At 49.3% G+C, this 23126-nt stretch overlaps 1 long non-coding RNA gene across 3 annotated transcripts in view; it reads left to right on the top strand.

The window, feature by feature from the left end:
* LOC146428464 (uncharacterized) overlaps nt 1–22832 on the top strand; it is a 28354-nt gene extending 5522 nt beyond the window's left edge. Inside the window, exons 2-7 of one of the 3 annotated variants that reach the window (XR_014856109.1) lie at nt 9989–15721; nt 16384–19542; nt 21057–21190; nt 21301–21361; nt 21540–21641; nt 21904–22832. This is a non-coding gene — a long non-coding RNA (uncharacterized LOC146428464). Of the gene's footprint in view, nt 1–9988; nt 15939–16383; nt 21191–21300; nt 21362–21539; nt 21642–21903 lie in introns of all 3 variants that reach the window. The other 2 variants (XR_014856107.1, XR_014856108.1) reach the window with 2 other exon arrangements.
* The last annotated feature ends 294 nt before the right edge of the window (nt 22833–23126 follow it).

Genomic DNA, 23126 nt, shown 5'->3' with positions numbered 1-23126 from the left:
GGGATTAGTAAAAATATTTGGCTTCACCTGCCCTACTCCTAGGGAACTGGTGGGCCAGTGCTAAATCCCTGTTCATGGGGAAGGAGAGGAAGGGTTTTCTGCAGGCTAACATTGGTCCTGGCATGGGAGAAACTCACTTTGCTCTGGTAATAGCCATGGAGAGGTGTGAGCAGGGGCTGCACCTGGATAATTCCCTGCCAGGATCATTGAGTGCTATGAAATCTATAGGTGATGGGTCACATGAGCATGTTGCACACCCAGACTTGTCTGCAGGGTCAGCCATATGCATAGGTGTGCTCTTGCTTTACCACCCTGAAATATCGCAGGTAACAGAGATGTGAAAAGTTGGGGGTTGCGTGGTGGGATGGAGTAAACAGGGTATATGTACAGACTGGCCTCTGGAGCAGGGAGAATGCTGAAATCTGCACCTGGAAATTGCCTTTTTCTTTGCTGAGGTGTATCCTGCTCCCCCAGACTAGGTAGAGACTTGTTCCTGTCTGGGCAGGGAGATGCCCTGTGCCCACTGCTGGAAGAGGTGAGCACAGATGTGTGGGAAACCCCTGCCTGTCTCTGGAGTTTGCAACACTGCCTCCCAGGAAAACAGAGATGAGAATTTGGTTTTGTCAAGAAGTCAAGTGGGAAAGTTTCAAAACAAGCTGTTAAACTGTACAGAAAGTCATCAGGGCAAAAGGAACTCACCATGGCTGGAGCCAAGTTAGTTGTTCAGTGGTCCCTGCTGTCTAAATTTCTGTCCCAGAAGGCAGGTAAATATGATACCAGGTTTTTGAAATAATGACCTCGGAAACTAAAGGTCACTGAACAAATGATCAATATTATAATAGAAAATTAAATTAATAGACATGTACATGTTCACCTGGAAGAAGGTTGTGATGACTGCTTGCTGCAGAGGTGGTGCATCTCCAAGGCAGCAAGCTGAAGGAAGAAACACGTAAATCAGGGAGTCACTTGGAAAAGTGTCCTTGGTTTTCCAAAAGCACCTGACAAACTCCATCACTAAAAGGTCTTATTTTGTCACAGCCTGAGCAAGAATGTAATTTTGTAAGTTAGAACAGGTGAAGAAGCTGATTTGCCAAGGGGAGATGCCAGCAGGTATAAATCCAGCTAAAGGAAGGGTCTTTCTACTGTGTGTGACTAAACAGTAGCACTCACTGTGTCCTGCTGGTTTGTGAGGAGGACGTGGGGTGAGTGATCTCAATTTTTCTTTGTGCCCTGTAACTCCACCAGTTGTATCCTGATGTTACCTGGGCTCTTCTTGGCATTTGTTTCTCAAAGAGCCATTTTGCTTATGGCTAATCTCAAGGCTGGATGTAGAGGCATCCCTGTGCTGCTGGAGTGCTCCTGAATGCTGCTGGGGCTGGGGCTGACTGTGGGGCAGGGCAGGGCATGCACATGAGGAAATTAAGAGAGCTGGCTGATGTGATACTCAGGGAGCCTTTGGAAGAGCTCAGGAATGACAGTCCAGTGGTTCAGGCCCTGAAGAGTTGGGGATCCCATGGGGATGAGGAAGGATTTCCAGGAAGATGGATGCCCCTTGAGTACTGGCAGTGCTGCTGCCCCAGCAGTTTCTTGCCTGGCAAACCCTGATGGACAGCACTGGCCTCTGTGAAACCTGAGGCCACATTGGGTTGATAACAGTATCGGGGAGATGGCTGTAGGGTCAGAATACAAGCCCCAGACCCTGCCATACCAGGAGGGCTTCCAGACTCTCAAAACCAGCCATCAGAGGTGCTCAGCTGAATGGCAGGTGCTGGAGAAGACACGCCAGGCCAGGCCAGGGGGCCACATATTTGGGGAGGGACAAGCCTTTAGATCAGTTGCCAGACAAAGGTGGGCAGGCTTGAGTGCTTTGCTCTAGCAGACAAGCCTGTAGTGCAGTTGGCCTGGGGGCAGCAGCTGCATTAATCCTGACCTTGTTCTAAGGCTCTGTCTGAAAAAAAGTGTGTGCATTGTACACCCTCCTGAGCTATTTGTTCCCTGCTCTGTGCAAAGTGAAGAGTGTGGCACAGAGGGACAGCTCTGATGCACTGGTCTGTCCTTCTGCCAGGAACTTCCTGCGGGATTGTGGTGGCGCATCCCCTGTCTCAAGTTCAGATCCATGGCCAAACCCAGGACAGGGTTTTGAAAGCAGGATAGTCAGCCTTGATCTCAGAAAAGCAATGCTCCACCAGGTCCCCAAGTCACTTGTTCCCATATTTTATTGCTTTCCCTGCTGCAAAGCATGAGTGTCTGCTGCATCTGTTCTCTGCAGAACCAAAACCCACCTGCTCTTGAACACGTCCTTGCAAGTGGGTAGCTGAGCCACACCTTGAGCATCTCTAACTTGGAGACAGCTTTTCTAGACCTTTATTTGTGTTTATGTCCTCTATTGCATTTCTTCCATGTTGTCAACAAATGCTTTGAAGTGCTGACAATGGAGCTGTGCCAGTATGGCAGTGACGGACTTGCTCCTGCCATGCTCAGGGATAGGCTGCTTCCCCTCTGCTAAAGCCCCTAAGACTGTTTGCCAGCTAAGCTCTCTTTTGTTCTGGGAGCTTATGCTCAGCTCAAGTTGTTTCCACAATTGCCTAAGGCCCTTTCAGTGCTGCTGCTGTCCAAAGAGAAAAGACACAGCCTTGTATGCGTGACGCCTACTCATCCTTCCTTGAGTTATTTGGCCACGTTCAATGCACAGCCCTCATACACCCAGTTTCCCATCAAGTCCAGAGCAGTGGGGAATGTACCTGCTGGTGACACGGTTTGTAACTCACTTACCTTTTGATACGGCACAGGACCCTTCATATAACATACCCTTACCATCTGGCCTGGCAAGCTCAGGAGGGATGGATTTGGGTTCGAATGACCAGGTTGATAACAACATGTAACAAACAGTACAATAAAGGGGATGTATTCCAGCCCTGCAGAAAATCCACTGTTGCTGTGTGTGGTGCTGTTCAGTGTCAGAAAGGATGGAGGAGAACTAGGCTGGAAGAAAGGTCCTAAGTGTGATCGGAGATGTGGACTAGCAGCATGAGGCTATGCTGGTCCAAGAACTGGCCAGCATCAGGAGCCTGGTACCTTGGAGAACTGAGTATTTTGTTACTTCAGACCTCTATGTTTCTTTATCACCTCAAAACAGTCACTAGGATGGAATGGGGCTCTCCAAGCACTCTGGGTCTGAGCCCCTGTCCATTTCACATGAGCAATTTGCACCAATGATTAATTAGGTTACCTGGTCACAGATGTAGAGAGTGTTATGTACACATGCTGATACTGAGCTAATGACTGAATCAGTGGCTCAATGACTTGGGCTCAGTCAATGGGTTTTGACTGGCTGGGAGCTGCTCCTTGTCCATCTGTGCTTGGAGAAGTCTCTTGCCTCCAGGCAGGCTGTTCCCATGAGAGTCGTCCATGCCAAGGAGAAGTCAAAGGCTAATTTATGTATTACCCACTTCACCCAAGTGTGGGGAACACTTGTTTGGTGGCCTCAGTGTTCTCAGTTTGGACACCACCTCAGACAGACTACAGGAAAGACAAGGCTCTGTGACCACTGGAGAGCAGGATCTTTGGTTTTAAGAGGACAGATTGCATCAAAGCAGGCAGAGTCAGCTAGGGGGAAGCTGATCTGTCTCTGTTCCCCAAGGCTACCACTCTGGATGGACTCTATGGACAGTGGCAGTCTGAACCAAGCCTTGGCTAACTTTTCCAATCCCACTGTGCAGCACCATTTCACTTTGAGATAACCTGGGATGCTGCCAAGGGACTGAAGGTCAGAGACTAGGGTCTCATCAATCGGGCACTTTGTCATTGTTTGATGAGGGCTTTCCCCTGCTACCAGAGCCATCTTTGACTATAAACTTCTTAGAGCTAGGCAGGGAGCTGCCATTCTCTCCACATAGCCAGTCTCAGCCATGCTGGGCTGATAATAAGTTTTCAGCTGCTTGATGGAGGCTTGGAGCATAGAGATAGAACAGAAAGAAGCACAGACCTGGGAGCCAGGGGAATGGGTATTTGCAAAGCTGAACATCTTGGTTTTGAGGGATAAGGTGCAGTTTTTTCCAGAGTTCTTCACTCTGGCAGCACCAGCCAATCACTAAGGCAGCCTATTTCCTTTAAGATCTTAAAAGCTTCAGGAAGAATTTACTGGAGCATGCTGACAGGTGGGCTACTGGGATCTTGCACTTTGATTTGGACTGTTTCGAAGTGTCTGTACGTAAGGGATTAGGTTTTATTGTGGCAAGGAAAAATTCACTAGGGGATGAGGCCCAGGTCTGGATCCTGGACCCTGTTCACAATACTCTTTCTTGCTCTTCATTTGGGTCTTACTAGCTGACGGGCTGAATTAATGAGCCCTCCAGCCCTGGCACCAAAGGAAAGTTCCAAGTTTCCCAGTCGTCTTTGCCAGGTGCTAGAAATCACCACCTTTTCCTTCCTTCATGGTCCTTTCATGGCCCTGGGCTCAGTGCCATGAAGTTCTGCACCTTCCTGCTACCAAGGGGCTGCAAAGCATCCACATCTAAGGAAAATCCTCAGCACAGCTGGGACACATGCTGGTCCTGGATCCCAAAGTGCCTTTGTGTGAAAATGAATGAACTCTCCTTGTGAATGCGGGGCAGGTACTGCCGAGACAATTGACCACAAATATTCACTTACACTTTCAAATGTGTTTGTGCCAACCTGCTCTCTTGAGAATGCACTTTCCTAGGCAAACACTCAGGAAACCCACATTGTAAGGAATTTGATAATTTTTAGAAGGGTTCCAATTCTTTCTTGCTGTCACTGTTGAGCCACTAGCAGAGAGAAGAATCCAGTTCTCAGTGGCAAGAAGGAAAGACCTTTATTGTTTTGATTTCATCATATATATAGAGTTTTCAAAGGTCACCCAGACTGGTCAGTCAGAAGCCTCCCCCTAGGCCTGATTGGCCAGACCTGCACCGTCCAAGTCTTGGGACACTGTTTTTAATAACATCCAAACTTTATCTTTATTTATAAAACTCAAAAGGAATTCTCATGGGAAAGACCTGTGCTAGCCACATCTTGCTGGTTTCTTCTCTTCTCTCCTGGAGAAGAGGATATTGTGTTTGCATGTGTCAGATGCTGCTGGTTTATAGTAACAAGCACAGGAGTGAGATCTTCTGTGGATCTAGTCTGAGTTATCTGCAGGTCATTCCTCCCTGCCCATTCAGGAGACCCCTCTCACACCCCCTTGTGATTCATGCTTTAACAAAATCCCATTACTTTTGTCTGCTCCACATTTTTCTGCTTCCCTTATTGTAAGGTTGACCGTGCTGAGGACCCTCCGGGTCTTCACATCTTCCTGTCTGAATGACTAAGCACTGGATACAAAGCATCAGTGGTGCTCAGGGGACACTAAATCCATCAATTCTCAACTCCCTGTTATCTGGGACCTCAGCAGCCATGGCCAGGCACTGAACCCAGTGACTCAGTTGAGTGACCCAAAGTGTTCCCAGAGATGTCCAAGCCTGCTGGTTCACAGGGACACCCTCTGCTCCCAGCTAACCCAAGGGTTCTAAAAGGCGTGAAAAACAGCAGTAGTGCCCACAGATCTGTTAGAGGAAGCAGATGGTGGCAGCTCAGCCATTCCCATCAAAGGCTTCTTTGCACTGAGATGATACCAAGCCCAAATGGGTCCTTGCATTTGGTTCCTGCTCCAGCTGTGACAAAATTCCTTTTAATAGAGAGTTCGAACATTGTATATTGACTCTGGAGCACCACTGTCATGGCGTAGTTCTCCCTGGGGACCAGCATGCACAATGCTCTCTACAAGAAGTCATGGAAGAATGGCCTGAGAGAAGTGGCGTGAGCCCACAAACTACAGCACGACCAGTCTGGCCATGCAGAGCGGAGATAGAATTTGGTGCAGAGCATGTGACGAGGGTGATGAGACTGTGATGGACAAACTGTGAGCTCATGTGAGTTTATATGCATGAGATGTGCATGCATGGGGAACGGATGCAGACACGCTCAAGCCCGGAGGGGTATTCATGTGCGTGTAGGAGTGCATCAGTGGGTTATACATAAAGCATGTTGGGCTACAGGGAGAGACATGCAAGACGTGCCTGGCCCCATGGTAATTTAGGTTTGCTCTGTGTGGGGCATTGCATATACCATAGGATATAGGGGGATGGGATGTGCATGGAGGGGCATGTGTCAAGGAGGAACAAGGATGGTACAAGTTCATCAGGCAGGACATGAGCTAAGCATGGAAGCATACATGCAAGGGCAAGGGGGAGAGGAAGAGGATGCTGCACACAGATAATGCTCAGAGACATTGTGGATTACTGCTGTTAATACCTCTGGTAAGAACAGAAGTCTGCTGGCTGGGAGGAGGAGCTGAAAGCTGAGCCCCTTGTTATATTTCCCTGTTCCTGCCTTCGCTAATCCGTTTGAGCCCCAGGAAAAAACTGCAGAGAAATCAAGCAGGCTGTTCATGCTGCCCCAGTGTCCCCGCGGTTAATTAATTTGGGATTTGTGGGGAGTCACAAGGTCACGCTCCCCGCACTGGCAGTAGCTGGCTCTGCAAGGCAAAGGCAGGGCTGGGCTCTGAGTCTTTCTCTCCAGGGAAATGCCCCATCTGCCATGAGCTGGAGTAGGTCCCTCAGGCAGCCACCCTTGGGAAGGTTCTGAGCACTGGGTGACCCAGGCTGACCCAGGGTGCCAGGGCATAGAAAGGCACCAAGCTGGGGGAACTGACAAGCAAGAAGCATGTCCACATCTCAGAGATCAACCTCTAGCTAGAGGCAGCCACTTGGATGGATCCTGCCTGTATCTGGCCCTGTGCTCCTTGTCTCATCATCAGTACACATGGCCTACTGTTTGGGCCAGCACAGAAGCAGAAACACATCAAAGAAGGAGACAGAGACTCCAAAGAAATGGTTTCAGCTCAGGTGTGACCCTCACCAACCTATGGGACAAGAGGATGAGGCAGCAGGGGTTGAAGACCAGGCAAGATGAGCTGTTTGACCCACTTATCCATTCAAAGAAGGGAACCCTGCCATTTGAAGGTTCTGTCTTGGGTGCCAGACCACTAGTGGTTACTTAAATGATTCAGAAATCTGTTTTCAGGGAGCAATTGAGCTTACAATGTGGGTTTCCTGAGTGTTTGCCTAGGAAAGTGCATTCTCAAGAGAGCAGGTTGGCACAAACACATTTGAAAGTGTAAGTGAATATTTGTGGTCAATTGTCTCGGCAGTACCTGCCCCGCATTCACAAGGAGAGTTCATTCATTTTCACACAAAGGCACTTTGGGATCCAGGACCAGCATGTGTCCCAGCTGTGCTGAGGATTTTCCTTAGATGTGGATGCTTTGCAGCCCCTTGGTAGCAGGAAGGTGCAGAACTTCATGGCACTGAGCCCAGGGCCATGAAAGGACCATGAAGGAAGGAAAAGGTGGTGATTTCTAGCACCTGGCAAAGACGACTGGGAAACCTGGAACTTTCTTTTGGTGCCAGGGCTGGAGGGCTCATTAATTCAGCCCATCAGCCAGTAAGACCCAAATGAAGAGCAAGAAAGAGTATTGTGAACAGGGTCTAGGATCCAGACCTGAGCCTCATCCCCTAGTGAACACACACTGTCTATCTAGAGAGCTTGGATGCTGGGCTGGAGTGGATGCCTGGACTGAAAGCATTGCACTACCCACCTTTAGTGCTGATCGTGAACATTATGTTGTGGCCATTGTGCTGCAAACACATGAAATAACGAAAATAGCCCCCAGGAAGCTCCTGAGCTAACCTTAAATATATTTTTTTCACTGGATGAGTGGAGGGTTGCCCAGCTGCTTTCCTGTGGGTATTTCCAGAGGAGGGAGTTTGAGGGAAGGCTTTTGTGACCAAGCAGGTATGTCACTGTTGAGCACAGGGTGGGGTGTGACTGGAGGTGATGGACACAGTGTAGGATGGAGAGAGTAGAAACTGCATCCTGAGGAGCAAATAGATGCATCGTGGGGCCTACCCAGTGAGCTTGAGACTGATGAGAAGCTGCTGCGAAAGTGACACCACCAACTTCCTAAAGGAGAAAGTCCCCCAGCTAGAAAGTTTTATTTTAATGCTTTTCTTTTCAGGAAAAGAAAGTTATTTTTCTTGTCTTCAATAGCCAGTGGAAGTTACAGGATAAGGTGCAAAGTCCAGTTTCAAACTCAGCTTTTCGGGTTGCATTTCAAAGCCTTTCTTTTGAAACTGGAAACAGGAAGTTTTCCCTCTTTCAGTTTACTGCTGAGGGCAGTGAGATGACTCATGCCCTGGAGTTTGGCTTTTCTGCCTTTCCCCCATTTTATTTCCCCTTTGTTTTCTCCAACTGCAGGAAAGTTATCAAGAAGGAATAGGAGCATTAAAACCAGGATACCTAGTCACCTGGTGATTTGTCTAGTACTGCTGAAATTTTGAGACATTTCAACTGGAAAACTACCAAGAAAGAAGGAGGGAGCAATGAAACCGGTGCTTTATCAGAAATAAACTTCTCAGCATTTTAATTTTCATTCATCTTGAACCAAAATAACTTTTCTGATCTGCTTCACATCAAAATTTGCTTCTCCAAAGGGAACATTTTCTAATAGAAATGATCTCACTTTAACATTTTGGCAGGGTTTTCCTATGCATTTTTTCTTGGAACTGAGCTAATGCAGGGCAGTAAAAGATGATGGACTGGTGAGCTGTGTGGGTGCTGAAAGGGCTGAAACTGCTGCTCTGTAGCTGCAAAATTCACTTGGACATGGAACCAGTGGAGCCTCCTCCAAGGTTTTGCCTGGCCAGGGCTATGAGAAGCTGGGAGCACCTGGTGCCGCCTGCACTGCCTGATGCAAACCTTCCCAAGGAACCCTGTGGGGAGGCATTTTAAAGCAGGACCCATTTCCCCAGCCAAGAGGGAGCTTAGTAGCAATGGTTCATGGAAAACGAGGGTACTCATCTACCCCCAGCCAGCAGAGATCGGAACAGCTGCAGTTTTCCTAGGAATTTTCATGGGTACTTAGTGCCACAGTTCTGCATGAAAGGGTTAAAGTGTTTTCAGTTACGCAGAGCACAACAAACAAAGGGGATGTGGTAATCCCTCCTGCCACAGAGTGAAAAGTTCACTTGATATGCTACTTTACACTGATTCTCACAGACTCTGGGATTAAACCGGACTCACTCTGACGTCCAGGTTTTCTAGCACAGGGCTCCAGCCCAGCCTGCCACATTCACTTCATATTTGGGAGCATATTCTCTGAAAATCCTGCTGACAGATGAAGAGCAGGAAGACAGCCAGTTTCCCATGGAACAATAATTCCATGCAAACCACATCTCCTGGCACCCGACCTGGCCTTGCTTGGGTGGCGGCTGGGGATGTCGGCTGGAGCAGCATCTCTGGGTCCCCACCAAGCCCCAGGTGCTGTCCTCCAGGATTGTCCTTCTGGTCCATGTCACAGAGTTTTGCTTTTATGTCCTGTCTCCCTGCCAGGCTTTGGGGCTGTGCCACACTAATGAGTTACCTGCCAGTTACTGAGCTTTGGCTGAGCTCGGGGGCAGAGGATATAGGAGCTCAGTGCTGGGATGGAGAGGGCAAGGCAAGATGCCTCGTGCTATTGTTGGGCTGGGATGCTGAGTGAGCTGTTCTCCCTGGATGCCCCTGGCCTTGCTTATTTTCATGTTTCTATGTCTTAGAAGGTCCTTGCAGAGTGATCTCATGTACAGGGACAACTAACAGAACCCCCCTGGCTGTAAATCTCTGTCACTGCTGCCTGGTCAACAACAATTCAACTGCCAGTAGTATGAGTATGATCAGGACATTTGTTTCTATGGGATGTTTGAGTTATTTGGCAAAAATTGACAATCTGACTGTTGGAGAGGGCAAACTTCTTTCAACTACACACAGACCCTGGCCCTTCTGGTGTTTTGGGTTTGCACTCTTCATCTTCATGGCAGGGTCAACCCAGCTTTCCCTGTGTTTGAGATGTTGCAGTGGCATTTTAAAATTCATTGCTTTTTCTTTCTTTCAGATGAAACACTGAAATTTTTTTCTGAAAACAGATGTTTTAATGAAAAGGACTCATTCAGGTGAAAATCTGATTGCGTCTTGAAAACCTCCCTTTGGTGCGTGATTTCTGACCAGTTTTTCTATATAAGCCATTCAAGGAACAAGGTACAAAACTTCCCTCTTGTTCAGTCCTTCAGCTATTTCCCTGCTTTGGGGCACCAGCATTAACTCCTCTGCCAGATTCTGCCCCAGTGGGTGTGAGAGTAGGAGAGAAGCATGGTACCCATGCCAAGGGGATGCCACACAAGGTCCCTGCATAAGCCTGCCCACTCTGCTGTTTCCAGTTGCTCCTTGGAGCAAATACTTTGGATTTGAAAACAAGAAGAACAAAGAGAAAGGTTTCATGGAGACATGTTTACCAAAAGCTGCAGCCTGCAGGGTTGTTGTGACCAGCACTGGTGGGAGACTCTGCTTTGGCCCCAAACTGTGCTGTGATCATGCAGAGGATGAGCCAGGGCAGCCATGTTTTCAAAATTTAAAAAAAAAAAAAAATAGAAAAAAGTTTCATCTTTCCCCTTCAGGGATGTCCAGAAGGATTTTGCTCTGACATCTCTGGGGTTGAGATGAAGCTAAAAATTCAATTCTAGTCACAGCAGTGGTGCCAGTGTTACCCAGTGGCCTTTTATATTCATTTTATATTCACCTCTGGGTGTCAGTGGGAAGAGTATGTCCTGTTCTGGCCCTTCAGCTCTGAATGGAGAGATCTTTAAACTGATCTTCTCTTTTCTCCTTCTAGACCACTACAGTGTACACTAGCTGGGGATGACTCCTGGGGGTATCCAGAATGTCACTCTCTCTGAACCAGGGAAGGACCTTGTCCTGGATGGAACACCAGAGTGCTATGGGTCTGTTCAGTCCAGAAGGGTGGGATTGGATGGGGAGAAGCTCTCAACCTGCAAGAACCACAGACCTGGGATCTCCTGGGCCGTGCACAGGACAGTCCCCATGATCTGCTGCAGGTATCAGGCTTCCCACCCCCTCACCCCATGGCTTGGGTGATGCTGCAACCCAGCCTGTCCAAAACAATAGGACCTAGATCCAGCAGAGCCCAGGAAAAGCAGGGCTTGGGCCTTATCCTGCTCCATGCTCTGTGCCCCTGACCCACACTAGTGAAAAGCTGAGCTGAGGGGGCTGGAGGCTTGCAGACCTTGCCTCAGAACAAATGTGACAGTGGCACAGCTGCACGTGGGATGCCCTCCGGATTGATGGGGTGGGGGCAGTGTGGGGCAGCTGGGGCTTCAGACAGCCAGTGCCCCCCAGGCTGCCTCCCCGCTGCTGTGCCCTGGCTGGGGCAGGAGAAAGTGGTTGCTAACCTCCAGTTGTCTGTCCTGTCCGGAGTGACTCTAGTTAGGGGGTTAGTGGAACAGTGAATTATAAAATGCATCCTTCCCCTGCCCCTTATTCCTCCTCTCCTGATCTATTCCTTCCCCCATGCCTCCATCCCTTGCCTCTTTCTAGCATGGTCCACCACATTCTACCCTCTCTCGTGAAACCTTGTCCCTCCGCCTCACAGTGACCCTCCCCACCCCCCATCATTATCACAGGGATGTGACATAAGGGAAGAAAGGGAGAAAGAGGTTGAACTGGTGGGGAAGTAAAAATGAGGGAAACCTGCAGTTCTTGTCTCTTCAGGAGCTTCAGGAGAACATCTGGCTTCCAGGAATAAGGGAGATTTGGAAGGAATTGACTACTAAGGGCATTTTCTTCCAGCTGAAAAATCTTCTGGAAGGACAAGACTCCATCATAAAGATGGCCTGTGGACACTTCCCTTCACCAAGGCATTCCCAACCCCATGTCAGCTGAGGTCCCTGTGGGTACACATCCAGGCACTGTGAGAGCTGGCTGGGGGTTCTGAGCCCTTGGGTCATCATCCTTCAGCAGCACTACACCAGCCAGGGTTTTGGAGAGTGCCCTTCAGTATTGGAAGAGGCAGCTGCAGCCGGGTGTCAGGGGATGGCTGCAGGGAGGAAGGGGAGCTGCGCAGCTCCCAGCTGGGGAAGAAGGCTTTAGGTTTTGGCTGGACCTCAACAGCAGTTCTGCTGGTAGCATTGCTCTGGGAAATGCGCTGTGCCTCCTCCTCCAGCCAAATCCAACCTGATCCAGGCCCCCTGCACAGCTACTTGTGCTATTGTGCTGCCAACCCCACACCAAGTGGCTGCAGCACTGGGCTGATGCCACACACACAGATGGGTCCCAGTGACCCACCTCCCTGTCACTGCAACTGGGAAGGGATGCTTAGCATGGACACTGTTCTTGCATTCTCACCCGGGGGGTCTGGAATGCTTTTGAGGTCATGGTGGGGAGTCAGCTGGGCTGAGGGGCTTGTGGCTGTCCTGCCCAGGACCTGAACAGAGCAGCAGGATGGGAGCAACACATAGGATGGATTTCTACCATGTCCCCTATTGCACTGCTGGGAAGCACTCAGGTGCTGCAGGTGGAAGAGTGAGAACAGAACTGGTGAGGAAGCAGATCTCCAGCTCTGTCTGAGTACCAGTGTTTAGTTGACAGAGCCCCACAATCTCCATGGCTGAGTGGCCTCATAATGCTCCAGCGTCGCTGCTGAGCAAATGCTGGGGGATGTGGGAACAGCTGCTGGACAATACTGGGCAGCTGTGTACTTTCTCGCTGGGTAATATACCAGAACCACACTGCAGAGGGCTGCTGGCCTGCCTGTTCCTATGGAAACTCCTTTCAAAGGAGAAAGGCAGACAAACACTCACCCAGTGATGGTGGGTGCTGGCAGGAACTGGATGCTCTTGAAGGCCTGGGGCTGGCTGGGCTGATTGCAGCAGCTGCTGTGACCCCAGTGTGTGGCTGTGAGGAGCACAGCCAGCCAAGGGGGTGATTTCTGTGGGCTTGAGCTCCCTGGAAGAACTTCTGCTTCACACAGTTCTGGGCAGCAGTGGAGGTAGTTAAATAAGGAAATGAGTTATTGAAGGAGAGGGGTCAGATCACAGCCCTCTCCCAGGATTAGGGACTGGAGCACTGTGACAACAGGAGGGGTGATGTCTGGCCATCTACAGTTGTGCAGGCAGTCACAGGAGACCAGAGACAGGGAAGATTTAGAAGTGGGATCTGATATGTCTCGTTTCCTAGTGCATGGCATTTTCCATTCCTGGAGGTGAAAGGGTGCTCTGTGTCAGGGTGGTTATCCAGCACCCTGCAGGTAGAGCCATGCTGGGGGAGTGTGTTTCTGCCACAGAAACTTCACCCTGCATCTGCAGTCCAGGCAGAAAGATCCCTGCAAAGAGCCCTGGTGGGGTTTGCAAGTGGCTGGCATGGATGTAGGAGGGAGCAGGTGGGATAAAAGAGGGGATGCAAAGAGCAGGGCTCTAGCTGTCTGTATTTTCTGCAGGAACCAGACCATGGGAAACCCCTTGAATTTTCATAACGGGATGGTGGTTAAGTGTGGCAACCACGGGTCTGCCTCAGTGAGCAGATCTGGGGATTGGAGAGGCAGACGTGACCTTGGGGAAGAGTTGTCCTGCTGCCCCAGAAATTGTGGAGCTTTAGTTAAGTCCATGACATGTTGAAATGTAAGTCTCCCCTAGCCCAGGCAGTGGCTACAGGGTGCTCAGGGCTTGGTATGGAGGACATGAGTGTTCAATTGTCTCCTTTCCCCTCCTCTCCCTTGGATATTACAAGCCAGCATGGGACAAGGCTGATGGCACCAGTCTCAGCAATGCCAGTGCTCAGACTGCCTGGTTTGGCTTCCCAGGGTGAGGGCAGGTGATAAACATCTGATGTGCCCAGTGTGAGCTTCAGCAGCAGTGCCTTGGACCAGGAAGTACCCACTGGAATTGGAGAGCCTCTCATGCCACCCTGGGGACAGGGCTGTGCCACAGGGCCACTGTGGCCTTTCAGAGTGGGGCTTCCCTGGCCCAAGTGGGGACTGCAGCTGTGTGGAATGGGTGGCAAAACTGCTGAGGCCTTACTGGAATTAGAGTGTGGAGGCACCTGCTTGGGCTGAAGCTAAACACAAGTGATGTAAGACCATCAGTTAATGCCTGGGCTGTCAAACAGCTTCAAATGAGCCTTTGCCTCAATGAACCCACTCCTCTGGGCAGAGAAGGCTGGAAGTGATGTGGGTAAAGCCATCTCCTGGTCACATTTAATTAGGTTTCCATGTTGGTTGGAACTCTGCTTATGAGGGGAGGCTGATCCATCAGTCTCCATCATGATATGCACAGCACGCTCATCAGACAGGGATTGATCTCCTACTTCATCACAATTGAATTCTGGAATAATCTTGTCTTGGAAGGTGGTAAGCAAGTCCCCCACTAAGTTAATTTTTTGAGAGAGAGAGAGAGAGCAGGTGCTTCCAAGAAGATTGATATCTGCTAAAAGCTGAAGTGCTATTAACTGTTAATGATGCTTCAGCAGCTTCAAACTGTCCGAGCATACATTGGGGTTCTGCATTGGAATAACTCTCATGTAGTTCCTGGTAAGCCCTCAGACACCTCTCTGGGCAGACAAGTATGCCCACAATGCTGCATGACTCACAGGTGACCAAATCAGAGGCTCTCTGATGGACTCAGCAAATTATTTTGAGACATGATGTCCTGTTGTCCCTTGAGAGCCTTGCAGGTGTTCTGCCAAGGTCATACATCTGCCATGAGCTTAATTGTGTCAAGATTATTGAAAATACCCCAAGTCAACTGCACAAACTTGGGCAGACCTCATCTGCAAGCTCATCCATTTAATCTTGAGTTTAATTCTTTCACCCTTGAAAGAGCCTGGTTGTGACAGAGCCAGGCAGCAATCATTTTTTAGCACATAAATGTCTTGTCACCTTGTACTGCAGCTGGCTGTGAAGCATTTGAGGGGTCGACAGAGACACCTTTACGTGAAAGGCTTTCTGCTGGAACAGTTTGGGCTGCAGAAGATGGCTCAGCTCCTGTTGCCACGTGTTGTATCATGGGGATGTAGTCTTACCTGCAACTGTGTTACTTTGGGCAGGTTTAAATCTTCTCTTTGCTTAATCCAATCACATCCAGCCTTAGAAGAAAATTGTCCTGAGACACCAGGACTAACTAAGAAATATTTCTGATGGACAAGATTCTTTGAGTTCCTTTTGCAAGCTCAAGAGACTCAATTCCAACAAATATGAAGTCAGGCAAAAATGCCAAGGACTCTGCATGGATGAATAAAGAGAGCCTAGCCAAACTAAAAAAGAAGCATACAGATGGTAGAAGTAAGGTTGGATAACTGAGACAATAAAAACATTGTCAAAGCATCAAGGTTTGAAGTTAGAAAAGCCAAAGCCCAAGTGAAATTGAATCTGGATGGGAGTGTCAAAAAGAACAGGATGGACTTATGCATGTAGGCAACGGAAGAGCATGTAATGTGGTTAGCATTGTTCAAAATGGGGGAACCTGCTTGCAAAGGGCATGGAAAAGGCTGAGTTTACAAAGGACACATATGAGGCAGATGATGGACAAGAAAATCATCAGGAGTACTCACCAAGAGGAAGTCATGCTTGATCAACATTATTAATTTTAATGATGAAAGACTGGCCTTGTAGATGTGGGGAGACCAGTGGACTTCAGCAAGACCTGTGGCTCTTTTCCCCACAAGATCCATATAGATGAGGTGTGGATGTACAGGCTGAGGGAGCAGGCAGTGAGGTGGATTGAAAACTGGCTGAATGGCCAGCCCCATGAGTACTGACCAGTGGAACAAAGTCTAATTGGAGGTCAGTAACTAGTGGTGTACCCTAGGGCTCAGTGTGTTGGATTAAACCTGGATGCATGTCTTATCTCCCGGGAACATGTCCATACCCAGCTCCTAGCAAGCAGCTGCTAAAAGTTGAAATCTTGTTGGGAAGGACTTGAGGAAAAGCTCCATCATGCAAAGAGTGCTGGCTTTCCATGAGACAATTTGGTGACCCTGGGTGCTCACCACAGACTTCTGTAAGTCAGCAGTAAGGAATATAGCTCTCAACAGGGTTATCCAGCTCATTCCAAGACAGATACTAAAAAAAGAGGTCACCACTGTCTAGAAAGGGAGCTGAGGGATGTACTTAGATACGGGCTTTTAAATTTTGGGTATATGTGGTTGAGTGAAATGGAAATGGTGTATTTACAGACAAATACTCATAATTTCCAAGCCTGTGATAAATCCAGTTAATGCATGGTTACAAGTAGCTGATGGTTGCCAGCTGCTTCTCCAGCTAATTGCTGTCAGACTCTTGGTGTGAGTCCAAATGTTTAGTGGCTTAGGGTGGGTGGTGGGTACGTGGAGTGGAGCAGACCCTCTAGAGTGAAGGAAAGGGTTAATTCTTAGCTCTTTTGCATAGCATATCCCTTGCTAATTTTCAACTGCCTGTTAAGACTTGATTTTAAACTGCTTTTCCAGAGTGGGTATCGTTTTCTGACAAGCTGTGAAGCAGGCAAGTGTGAGCAAGGGGAAGTGAGAAGTGGAGAATCGCCAAATATTGTCTTCAAGCACAGCACAGAGGAATCGAGGACACCCCTCATGAAAGCAGCCTGGAGTGGGTTGGGTAGCTCTGATTGACCTATCCAACCTGTTCAAAGATCCAGTCCCAAACATGTCCAGGACTGCATACCCCACAGGAGCACTGGGCTCTTAGAGTAGGCTCAGGTGAGCTAGGTACCTTGCTTGATGCTGTCCTGCCTGTTATCCAGCCTCTTGTAAGGGTCATCACCTTCCCTGTCCCACCTGTAGGATGCTTTCATCCAGGCTGTGATAAGCCCTGATCTGGCTCTTCCCAGAGGAGTTTCTGGAAAGCCAGGGCTTGATGAAGACTTGGCTGCTGGTGTGTTCCCACAAGCGTCCATTTTTCTGTCTCACTAGGGCACATGGTGGAGCAAGGAGGAAAGCACTAACAGAAGTGTGGGAAAAAGCCAGGCAGCCTGAGTCATCTGTGTAGGGTCCAGCAGGGTTTGGTGGACACTTGCTGCCTCATGGCCCTTCAGCATGTGCTGGGCAAAGCCCATTTCCTCAAGCTGATCCCATGGATCCTCCTCTCACAGGCTCTGCTTTCAAGTTAGCCCTACTGTGACTTGAGATCCAAATGGCTTTTTCTCTTCACTGGGGTCCAAATCAGAGCCACACTAGGGCTGCTTAACATGGTGGATCTTTTAGCGGGATGTTGAAGATCTCCATATCCAGAACATTGTACTGTTTCTCCTGCCCAGGTGAGCCATCTGCATCAGGGCTGGGAACAGGACCTGGAGAAGACATGTGGGTCTCATGGGGATGGAAAAACATCCTCCAGAGTCCTGTGCTGTGGCATTGTAAGGGCTGCTTGATGCTCCTCTCCCCCCGACCCTGGGCCTCCTATGCCAGAGACAGAAATGAGAGCAAGCAGCAGGGGCGGGAGAGGACAGGAGCCCTGAAAGGGAGCAGGAAGAGAGGGGGCAAGAGCCTTCTGAGGGAGGTTCTGCAGGTTTTGGAAAGCACTGCATTTGCACAATCCAAGTGGCTTGAAAGGAGCAGTAAAAGAAGAGGGCAGGGCTGGGCAGAAACTGCTGGGGAATGAATGTCCCTCACTCCTTTTCCCTGAATGTCCCTTTTTCACCTGCCCACTATTAGTCACAATTTATCACCCCAGGAGTCTGCAATAAGTCAATTGGCTATCTGAGACTGCTGAGCTCTTCTGTTTCCAGAGAGCAAGTCTCATCTTTCCCACGGGTAGGCAATTAGGCAGCCATCTACTCTTTGTGTGGGCTTGGGATGGAGTAGGCTACTCCTTCCCTGCTGTCCTGGGCTCTCAGGCCAAGTGAGACCAGCTGTCCTCACTGCCCTGATTGTCCTGCTGAGCACTTGCACTGCTTGTCACTGCTCTGCTGGGCAGCAAACCATGGTTGGTAATGAGGCCTTTGCACAGTCTTGGGGGAGAAGCAGACACTTTGTGATATGATTCATCACGCCTTGCAGGGGAAGGTCCACTCAGGCTCCATGTCAGGCACAGTGCAAAGCTCCCTCTGCTCCTCTCTCCACCATTTTACCCAACTAATTTCATGCTCTTGCACTCAAGACACGGGTGTTGGACACCCTTTCCCTCATACAGAGAGAGGTCATCTGGCTGAGCCTCATGACTCATGGAAGGACTGCTAGCCTCAATGAGGATGTTGGTGCAAAGTGAGGCTGTGATGGGATGCCCTCAATGTCCAGCCTTGTGTGTGACTGTGACTCAGTTCCCACATTTTGTTTGATGTTACCTGCTATAGAAAAGCACCAACTGAGCTTAAAGGCTGATGAGACAGGTCCTGAGAGGACCAATTTAGGGTAACACCACTGGCAAAGGCTGCCCTGTCCATTCAGCAGGGCTCCAGGAGCCAGGTTTTTTGCATACCTTTTCCTGTGCATCTCTATTGCAGACCTCATCCTGTACTGTGTATTCCTTTGGGACCTCTTGTCCAAGGTATGGATGATGAAGGAAGGATGGTTTGCTCAGGTAGTGGAGAGTATATGGAAGGATTCTTAGACTTGCTGTTCTGCTCTCCACCCCTCCCCAGCCCCCTGCCCAGACTTTTACATAGTGCTGCTGAGAACAGCAGAACTTTATACCTTGCACAGCTGCCAGATTTCTGCCTGTTGCTGCTTGGATGAGAGTGTAAAGGGTACCCAGACCCTCCAGACCCAGACCCTGCTACAGACCCTCCAGCCCTTGTAATGTGCTCTGCCAGCCTCCATGGGGGACCAGGATGGGGGAAAGCCCTGCCTGTCTGTATCTCCCATCTCCACACAGAAACCCTGTCCATGGTGATGCTTTTTATGGGCCCTGGCTGGTCTTTGCAGGGCTCTGCACACCACATGAGTCTGCCTGTTCAGGCACCTGAGGTAGGAGTTGAGTCATCTCAGCAGGAACGGAATGAGCAGCAGATGTCTCTCTGTACTTCATGCCAGTCATCTGGCATGTGTCATTTGGCATGGCCTGCCTCTGTGCCTTGCCCCCAAAGAGGTGATGGGCACATCCAAGGGCACACAGGGTGTTGGCTGGTCCATGCATGGATAAACAGAGTTCTCCAAAATTCCATGCTTTTTCTGCCATACCTGTAGCCCATCCCTCCTCCTCCCCAGAGCCTGCTTCTCTGCAGCCACTAAAATACCTCTTGCTTGCAGTAAGGAGAAGTCTTGAGCTGCCTCTGTTATCACCGAAATACCGTGGCAGCAGGGGGGGGTGGGTGGTAGCCCTGACAATGCCAGTAAGCAACTTGTGCTGTGCAATGTGACCAGCAGCCAACTCAACCCACCAGGTAGACCCCGGGGCAGTGACTCACAGGGGTGTCACAGCTGGCGTGGTCCAAGCTGGTGTGTGGGAATTGCCCATGGTACTTGGAGAAGCCTTGCTGATTGATGGGATGAGTGCTCTTCTGCTGATTATATTTATGGCTGCCTCCAGGAAACATGTCCAAAGCTCTGATTTTTCTGGCTTGTTGTTTCCCGCCTCTTCCCCATTGTCATGTTGCAGACAGTCTGGGGTTAGTAGCCTGACCAAGGATTTGGAGCACCTCCTTCCTGCTTCTTTTTCCATGAACTGGTCATGAGGTGGGTGGCCTTCTGTTTTCATGAAGCTGTGTGTATCCCATCCCATCCCATCCCATCCCATCCCATCCCATCCCATCCCATCCCATCCCATCCCATCCCATCCATCTGTCCATAGCTGTGGTTGTTACTGGTGGCTATTGGCTGTGACAGTGACACTTACTTCATCCTATAAGGAAGAGGCCTGAATGGGAAGCAGAGAAGATGCTGAGGTGCTTCCTTGAGCCACTAATGCCTCTAAAAGGCAAATTTCCATAGTGGCAGGAGAGGACACCTGGAAGAAGGTGCAAACACCAGCCTAGCATGACTAGTAGTGTCCTGTCTGCCAAGCTTTCCCTCCCCGATGCAAGGATGAGCTTCTGCCCTTGATTGGTGGCTCCTGGAGCACCCTGAGAGTGTCGATGTGGGGCTGCCTTCCCACTGTGTGTCGTTTAGGTGGGTGAGCTCCAAATCCTGTCCCCCAGGGCCCCAAGTTCCTGCATCAACCCTTCTTCTATTGTTCAAATGTTCAACCTGGTGCCTGAAGGTGATCATCTGCTGTCCAGGGGGGTCCCAGCCTGGAGCTGGGTGAGGTGCAGAGGACAAGATGAGTGGCTCATCCCTGAAAGGTCCCAGCCCATGTCCCAGCCATGTCCTAGTTCAGAGATCTCTCCCTGTGTCAGAGCCACGTGGTTTCCTATGAATACACGGAGAGCTGGGCTGTTCCTCCCAAGGTTCTGTGGCAGCAGTTGGAGGCCACCTTCCCTTGCCCCGTGGAGGGAGGTGGGTAGTGCAGCCTGTACAGGAAGGGCCTGGGTGGTTTTTCAGCATGTGCCTCTGACACAGGGCACAGAGGAGAGCAGTTGCCACATTGTTCCCAATGCCATTTGATCCAAGGAGCCCAGGCAGGGGCAAAGCCTGCTAGAGCTGCTACACAGCTCCACTGGGTCTCTGGTTACTCGCACTGCATGCCTTGAAACAATCGCAGTGAGGTGAAATGCATTGGCCAGGGTGTGAAACCAGGCAAGTGTCAGTGGTTCTCTCTCCCGTCCCCAAAATGATTTCCCCAAAGGGGAAACAACATCATGGCAAAGTAAGTCACTCCATCCCAGCCTGCTGGCTGGATGCATGTCCTTGCTGGTGCTTGTCCCTGGACAAGGCACCCAGGAGCTGAGCTCCCTATTGGGCAGGCTGAGACAGTGTGTGCAGGTAGTCACCCTTCCCCATTGCCATGGACACTGGCATTTGATTTATTGCCTCTTCAGCAGGAACACTTAGACTTCCCTTTCAAGCTGGAGGCAGATCTGAGCAGCTGTGTTTGGCATGGCGGGGTCTAGCAGTTGGAGCCAGAGACGAGATGGCAGGACTCCTGAGCTCATTACTGTAATGAAGCTTGGGGAATTGGTTGTTGCTTATGGAGCTTTCCATTTAAGGAGGCCAGACTAGATGATGGTCCCTTCTGGCCCTAAAACATATGAAGCTACAAATAACTCAGCCAATAATTAGAAATTTGAGTCTCATTCCTGTGAATATTACAGGCTTGCTGGACTGGAAGCTACAAAGGCTGCACCGAGCTTTCCTCGTGTTTTAAGAGAAGTCATTTCCTGGTAGTAGGTCCCCTGAGCAAGTCCCAAGACTGATGTCATCAACGTTGGTATGGAAGCACGTGCAGGTGCTTCACATCACTGTGAACTTGTGTCATGTCCAGCATCATCCGTATGTGCAAATAAGGATGACAAAGAGGGAAAGGTCAGATTTCTCATGATCATGTCTCCTTTGTAGTTTGGACTGACTTTGGCATCCCTCAGCACATGGGTAAAGCAAAAAGCAAAAGTGATGCTTGGTAAGAAAACTTGGTGGAGAAAACATTACTTTGTCAACATGCATCTTCACCTGCTGGTCAGGCCACATCTCTGGGGGAGTCTTGTATCCCTAACACGTCCTGCTATTGCTTCTGGCTCTGTTTCCCATCCTCTTCACTTTGTTACTGCTTTTTACTTGGACAAGTTTTTAGATTTCAGGTCGAGTCTATGTGGAAGGTAAACTTGCTGTTGGGCATGTTTGGGGGCATGGCTGAGGAAGTCAAGAGGAAGATGGGGGACTCCTGTTTTTCTCAGCAGCAGGTTTGTGGCTGCCTGAGTCTAAATGGAACTGTGGGGAGAGGTTTCATGGCAGACTTTGGGAATCTATCACCAAATAGGATTAGGAAGTGCTGTTAACCCAGTTTTTTATACAGCCCCAGTCAGTGTTGCCTGTATCATCTCTCTTTTTCTCCTCACCTTCCCCGTATGTTGCTTGGTTTCATAGAAGGCATTTCAGAATTTCTTCTTTGTTTTTTTAACCTCTACCCTTGCACATATCAATATTTCTTCTTTCCCTACCTAGCTGCCGCAACAGTTCCAGTGCTGCCAGGAGGACGCTGCATCCCTAGTGCTACATCCCAGAATTGCCACTGCTTCCTCTGCCTTACAGAATGGGCCAAGCTGGTGGAGGCAAGCTCAGAGTTAGGATACAAAAATCTGTACTCAGCAGAGCTTGGCTGATCATAAACAATATCTTTTAAAAATATAGAGAAAGGCTGCAGTGAATCAGAAGACTGAGTCCCTCTCTTCTTTCACCCCTCCGTGTGCACATATGCACATATTCAAATGGGAAACAGCCATGGGAAGGCGTAGCCCTTGGGATCAGGCTAACAAGTCCCAGGCAGAGAAAAATGCATGAAGGGAGGAAAAGGGGGTGGCCATGTTACCAAGGGGATTCAGTCCACAACAAACAAAAAGGTGTGACGAAATGCTGGGTTGCACACATGCAAACAACAGCCAGTGGTACTTCCTTGAGCAGAACCTGAATGCTGGGGCTGAGAGCTCAACAACTTAGCATTGCACAACAGATGGGTTGGAGTCTAGTCTGTTCTTGTTTTCCCAGATAAACGCCATTTTTGAAATGTTTTATCCTTTGTATTGTTTAATCTCTGCCATAAAGTATATGGGACACGTCATGAATTAATGCTGTAGCAGACGCCTTGGCTTGAGAAGTTTCCATTTCTTGAATAAAACTCCTTCCCCTTCTAGTTTTGTAGTTTTAGCACACACATCCCTCTCTTAGATCGAGAGAGCAAGGGTAAAAACAGGGGTCACAACAGCCACCGAGAATCTTTCATTCATATCTAAAAAGACCTGAAAAAGACCTTCCTGTTCATGTCAAGAAGTCTTCCTGAGAAATCCTTTCTGCATTGTTTTTTGCTGACATCTGTACTGCCCCAGGTATGATTAATTCTCCTGCTTACAATAAAATGCTTCTCCTTTGCCTCTGGAGCAGTCTGCAATTTCACAATTAGTTGGTAAAACACACCATGCATTCACCTTAAACAGCAATGTGAACCCAGGCGGCTTTTCTTCTGACAGCATGAGGGAGATTTGCCCTCGAGGGAAAACAGCTTGGCACTTGTAGCTTTCTGATGAAGGATGTTCCTGACAGAGTTCAGAGGTGTTGGAGAAAGTGGTTTAAGTTTCTCAAAGGTCTGGTTGTTCTTGGGAGGCTCTTCCTAGGGTCTGTGAGGCTCAGGGTGGGCTCAGAGGGTAAGAAGGAGGGTACATTTGGGAAATCAC

Source organism: Lichenostomus cassidix, chromosome 21 (genome assembly GCF_008360975.1).
Source record: "Lichenostomus cassidix isolate B80296 chromosome 21, HeHo_3.0, whole genome shotgun sequence".
Taxonomy (NCBI): domain Eukaryota; kingdom Metazoa; phylum Chordata; class Aves; order Passeriformes; family Meliphagidae; genus Lichenostomus; species Lichenostomus cassidix.
Note: the sequence above shows the minus strand (reverse complement) of the source record. Positions and strands in the feature narration are given on the sequence as shown.